The sequence below is a fragment of the Phragmites australis genome, chromosome 4 (genome assembly GCF_958298935.1).
Source record: "Phragmites australis chromosome 4, lpPhrAust1.1, whole genome shotgun sequence".
Classification (NCBI taxonomy): Eukaryota; Viridiplantae; Streptophyta; class Magnoliopsida; order Poales; family Poaceae; genus Phragmites; species Phragmites australis.
The window spans coordinates 36,154,677-36,161,013 of NC_084924.1; the positions used below are offsets into that span (position 1 = coordinate 36,154,677).

A 6,337-nucleotide genomic window follows, 5' to 3' on the forward strand; every position below is an offset into this window, starting at 1 on the left:
AAAATCTTTGTGCTTTAAAATTTTTCAATGCACTCATCAAGGGGGAAATTAAGAAAACAAGTTAAAATATGTCTTTGTTTATATGTGATGAGTGATTGACAAGGCTGATAATTTAGTTTGATCATTTTGGATTTGCATAAGCATGTTTATGTATTGCAATTATAATCATGACTAACCAAAGTTGTAGAGAAAACAAAGTTGGCATTTTTGTCTCTGGGTCTAGAAATATTTGCTTCACCGGATAATCCGACGATCAGAAAAGTGAACTCGTTAGATGGTTCGGTGCTTAAAAGGTTTCACTCTGGAGTATTTCAACGCGGAAGCAAGATTTAAAGTGTACGCCGGATGGTCCGATGATGGGAAGCTGGGCACGCCGAACTAATTTTTCCAGAGTGGTTGCAAAGTGTGTCTAGTAAGGTTGTACACACCGGATGGTCCGGCGATGTAGAATGTGAACGTTGGATGACTCACTAGAGCATTTGTTCTAAAGAGGTTACAAAATAACTTGTTTGGCGGGTTGCACTCATCGGATGGTCCCATGATGGAGGAATGTACACCAAATTCTTCGCCGAAGGATTTTCTAGGAAGTTTTCAATGGAATCAGAATTACAAGCGCCAGATGGTCCGGTGATCAGAGGGCAATACACACCGGATCATACGGTGTTCATGATTTTTGTGGGATGAGTTCTTTTGATAGAGGATTTTTTATCATGACTAATTGGAGATCGAAATTGGAGATACGTTTGTGCTTATCTTATGATATGCAGGTGATGGATGTAACTTGGTAGTTAACGATGGGATAATCAGGGCTAAGTGGGGGTTCTTAGTGCCAGACGATCAAGGTGGTCGGGTGGAGTTAAGGATGATCTTAACTGTACATGTGGAGTGCAAGTAAAGCGTGAGAATGTGGATGAAGATGACATGTTGACATAGTGATAAGGTGGTTTTAGGGAGAGAATTGTAGCGGTCAAGATCGCGAGACGTATTATATGTGTCGACATCGGATCGCTTGCTTAAGGTGTAAGCAAGTGACGGTGAGTCACGCTTTGAGAAGCGTGTAAGGCGGTTTCTAGATTTGTTCTTAAAATTATCGAATGATGGAGTGCATGTAGTATCATCGTGAAACTTATGTGAAGGCAAAGCTAATTCATGAAAGCAACATGACCGTCAGATGGATGGAGAAAAGATTGGACCAAAATACCATCGGTAGCAGGTAGGAGCGCATTGGAAGAGTGGGGTACTTTGAGAGGAAGTAAATTTAAGGGCCAATGAACCTTCTTAGGCCTATAAATAGAGAAGCTGGACTGTGTGATATGGGTGAGCTAGCTATTTGAGAGTTATATGGTAGGGTTTTACGAGGGAGATGAATACTTAATCTATGTATTAGGTGAGAGCTTTTTTATGCAAAATACCTTGTAATATGGCGAAAATAGGATTGTCCTTTGCAAGTAATGAAGATCATGTCACCTCTTATATTTTTGTTCATATCCTTCTAGTTTTCCTCTATTGACTCCCTTGTTTCGTTACGAATTTTTAATTTTTGTTGTGATTTTCGTTTTGGTTTGAGAGCTCAAATTTTTCACCATGTTGAAGTGATTCTTTTTGTTACTAGAGGTATAAAATTCACATTTATAATTGGTTTTAAATTCACTTGCCTCTAAATCATTAACTTAAAGAGTTTTTTTAACTCGATGACTATCTGTCTATCTCCTTGTATTTATATGTTTTTATCTTATTGTAAGCTTTTATGTGCGATGACATAGGGATTGATTTTTAATAGAACCTAGTGCTCAATTCTATTCATGATAGTTATACTTTCTTAGAGGATCTTTTGGTGCAATATGTTTCTCTTAAATTTTTGCTTCCACATGTTATTTTGAGACGTGTTGGGTGAAAAATTATGAAAAAAACATCTAAAAATTTAGTAAGATGTCTATTCAAACATCCTCTAGTCGTTATTCTCAGTCATATAATACTCTTCGTACTCTCTTATTAAAATAGATAAAGTTTTAGCATCTTCTACAATATTTAAAATATATGAGGTTCTATGATTTTAAGTTAAATTTAGTCTTAGTTTTTCAATCTTACCGTCTTCATTATGTAATATCCTTCTCAATAAAAGTCTATTTTTTCACATAATAAATAGTATTAAAAGAAGATAAAATGATTTTATTATTCATTTTGGTCCTGGTGTTTAACTATAAAATATCGTCTATTTTAAGACGAGGTAGTATAACCATTAGCCATTACTTGAACGGAAGGGAGAGTGCTGAGCATTGAGCGCTCCCAAGAAATCCACGTGCAGTTCAGGAACTGGGCAGGCGAACTTTTGAGTTCTCCCGAGAGCTCTCATTTTATTCGACCGGGAGCCAATCAAGTCGTCTACTCAGGCGCTTTCTTGAACACTGGCTAATGGTTTGAGAAACAAAGAGATTATGTGTTAATTTTTATTTATTTATTTTTTTATATAATAGATATTATATCTACAGACGATAATAAGATAGAAAATTGGAGGATGGGGATAGATAGTAAGAATGAATAAATTATTTAAATTTTAGATGTTTTTATTAAATAGGAGAAGAGTAGCAGAAATAGGAGAAACTAATCAAACTTAAGATTCGTTCCGGATAACCATGCGGATTTGCTTATCTTAGATGTCCACACGGATCGATCGGGATCTTGCAGTCGCTACTGGCAGCTACAGAGAGGTACTGTACCTACAGTAAAACACATCAGGGCACAACATCACTACAGTAATGCGCTACAGTGAAATAAAACAGGTACAATACCACTGTTGTACAATACATATGACTAGCTAATGTAAAGTACTGTAGCCTAAGCTAATTTTACTGTGCAAACAGTCTCTGCATTAATCCAGAGGATCCCGGTCCCTACACGGATTCGCTTATCTGAGATGTTCAGATGGATCCATTCAACTCCTTGAGAGCATGGAACCCATATATAGGTGGAACTGGAACGGCGGTTAATATCCTTCGTTATTGGCCTATATTTCAGGATAAACCCTTGTATATACTGTACAGAGTAAACCACAACTCGATCATGCAATCACTTGCATACAGTATACATTAATAAGCATGTGGCAATATTAGAAAACAAAATAAACTGCATCTGGAATCCAAACTGAAAACGAATACAAACGAGAGGTGACTGAACCACCTGCTGCGCGCCATACACTGAAGCGTAAGCCTCTCCATATTGCCCCACAGCCCCCAGTGCAGGGTTGCCGCTAAACCGAGCGCCATCAGCACCTCTATCTAGCCGGGGCAGGAGAGACCGTGCTAGTGTATCCACCACTACCAGGCTGCAAAACCCAACCAACACAGGTGAGAAATTAGCGCGTACCTGCATGGAATAGCTAACAAAACTTATTACAATTCGGCCGTACGTACGGGGGCTGCAGTCCGTAGGGATTGGGCTTCTTTCGAAACATCGCCGATGCACCCGCCTAGGGTGCTGTGGGATCACAGGACCCGAAACACCGCGGCAGGAGCTCCCGCGCGCGCGCACCAATTCACAGGCAAGCTTCGAGAAGCTGGGCTCTCGTCCAGTGACTCCGAAGGGACGCAGCTCGGCATGCAACAGCGAGGGCGCTGCGGCGGTGGTTGAGGTTCGCTCAACCGCTCAAGGCTTTCGCAGTTTCGCCCGTGCGCTGCACTGTTGTGTTGGTCCGGACGGAGGAGCGGGGGAAATGCAGCCGGACGCCGCCACCGCACCCCTCGATTGGGCCGCCCGGTGGCGAAGACGGGTCAGGCTGGACCTGGAGTACGGGTCTGAGTCCGTGAATATTTGTAAGATGAACAATCAATTTACAAAAGTAGTGTATCTTGAATTTGTTTGAATTTAAATTAAATTAAGAAGAGAATATTAAAATGAATTAAAAAGAGAATATCATATGAAATGACAAAAATACAAATAAATAGATTATTACGAAATAACTCACCTTTTCACCAAATAATCTAAGGTTGAAAATATTTTTATAAATTAGTACATCATATAATAAGAATATTTATGAATTTTCCTTGATTTTTTGAAATTTATTCAAGCATTAAAAAATCCTATAATTTATAAAAGTAGACTGCTTTGAAGAATTTTAATTAAATATTGGCTTAGTCTTTTGGATCAAACCAAATTAAATAGGTTGCTAGTGAGCTTTAATTTACTCATAAGAATATTTAGAATTTTTAGATCATTCATATACTCTAGATAAAATCGAGATTTAAATAAAATATGAAAATACACAAACGTACACACTAGACATGGCAGCACACACGAAAAGTACTGGCACGATTAGTAGGTGATATGTTTTGATAAGCCTACTGTGTATCGACCGTTCAGCAGAGGAAATCAAGATCTCACCCACTGAATGAACTTTTATAACTCTTAGAATTTCTTCATAGTGACTCCGTTTTATACCTCATTTCATGGCTGAGACCTTGTAGGCTCTGTATGTCCACCAGTTTTTACTATCTAATAAGCAGGGTCCATAAGACCATCTCTAGCAGAGGAAGCAAATTTGCAGATTCGGGTGCTACAGTGTTTTTGCGGGTCACTGTAGCTGTTATTGTTCACAGAGGCTGACAGCGGGGGACCAGAGAGAGAAAAAGAGGAGTAGAAGGTAGAAAATAGGGTAGCTATTGGAGATGAAAAAATAAGGGATGCTGTAATAGTGATAGGGGATGCTGTAATAGTGTTTTTGAGAATAAAAATTTAAGATAGCTGCTGGAGATAGCTTAAAGTATCATCCGATCATCGGATAAGAACTTGATCTCGTCCGATGCACGAGATCATAGCCTATTTCTTCGATTTTTCTAACGAACATGTCTTCTTGTAAATATTAAAGAAAAAATATAAAAAAATTGTGAGTCCGTTACGTTCGCAATGGGCTCAGCCCAAGAAGCGCAGCATCCATTCTTGCCTAGGGGCTACGATTGGTTAACATCTTTTGGAAAGTAGGGGTTAGCCTGAGACGATACGATCGAGTATGGGATGACCACCGGCGTCGTCTGCAGTCAGCTCGGCCTAAACTCGTTTTTTTCTCCAAGAACTAGAATTGGCTTAGGTCAAGGTTTCTCTAACAAAACGTTGTTGCTATCCATATCTGGAGTGATTTTTTCTTAGACTATTTTGCTACGGAACACTATATTTATGTGATATTGGCGGTGGAACAGGAACACTAAGAAAAAAATCTTTGCTATAGGACCTACGTATCAACTGCAGATTTAAAAGTATCTTTATTGTATGGTATTGAGTATCCCACAGGAAATGCCACATACAAACAGCGTCTGGTAGCAAAATTCCCCTGTTTTTCTTTTGCATATCTATCAAATCTGTTCCCACTAGATTTTATTTGAGTTAATTTAATTTTTCCAGTTCCGCTAGGGGCATAACAGCAAAAACATGATGGCACAAAATTTGAGTGATGTGATTTAAAATTTTCAGTCGAAAGAAACAACATAGATAATCCCCCCAAACAAAATGTTCAGGTGTGTTTACCTTGGATCAGCCCAAAACTAAAGCTAGTTCCATTTGGAAGTAAATTCATATACACGGTACAAACATGTCCAACCGTAGGGTTAGATTTTGGCCAGGTCAAGCAACCATGGCGAAGTCAGCCTTGTGGCCTTCTGCAACGGAACACAAAATGCCTCCACTCAAGCAGAAAACAGTTTATATCTATGGATGTGAACCATGAACGTATGAGAGTTTGTAGCAGTAGATGCACAAGAGATAGGTAAAGAGAACCTACACACCTCTGTTTCTTCATCTTCCTCTTCCCGTCTCTTTTTTCTTCTCCATCTCTCCCCCTCCCCCAATCCGCCCCTGAGAGTCCGAATCAGAATCTCAGCAAGGTGTGCTGGCGACGTTTACTCGTCCCAGACAGCACACTCAAAGACAGCTCGCACAAAAAAAGAGGACTGTTTGCGACAAAATTGTGTTATAGCTGCTGTACCCCACCGTGCGTCATATGCATCGCAAGTTGTCAACTTGTCATTCAATCGAGAGGTGGAGAGATACCGGCACCACTCAATGTACGTCGAAAACTCAGAGAGCGAGAGATCCAGAGCACGCATTCGTCGTCGGCAGCCAACGCGCGATCGACAGCACAAGACAAGCGACATTAGAGCTGGAAGAGAAACAAATTTTCTTTCTTTTTTTTTGCGAATTGCTGGAAGAGAAACAATAGTGGCATGCTTTTGGTTAGTGTTCTGCTCGACTCGCCTCAATAATTCACCGAGCACAACTCGCCAAACCGGGCAAGCGATGGTTCTTGGCTAAAAAGCGGCGGCAGTATATGGCAGCCAGTAACGAGAACTCC

General features: G+C 40.0%; 1 long non-coding RNA gene across 1 annotated transcript; it reads right to left on the reverse strand.

Annotated features, from left to right (window-relative positions):
* Window positions 1–3,054: 3,054 nt before the first annotated feature.
* On the reverse strand, window positions 3,055–5,919 carry LOC133914358 (uncharacterized). The gene is made up of 3 exons (XR_009909235.1): window positions 5,772–5,919; window positions 3,411–3,778; window positions 3,055–3,322 (listed from the first exon to the last, which is right to left on the reverse strand). It is a non-coding gene; the product is annotated as an uncharacterized LOC133914358 (long non-coding RNA).
* Between the last annotated feature and the right edge of the window lie 418 nt (window positions 5,920–6,337).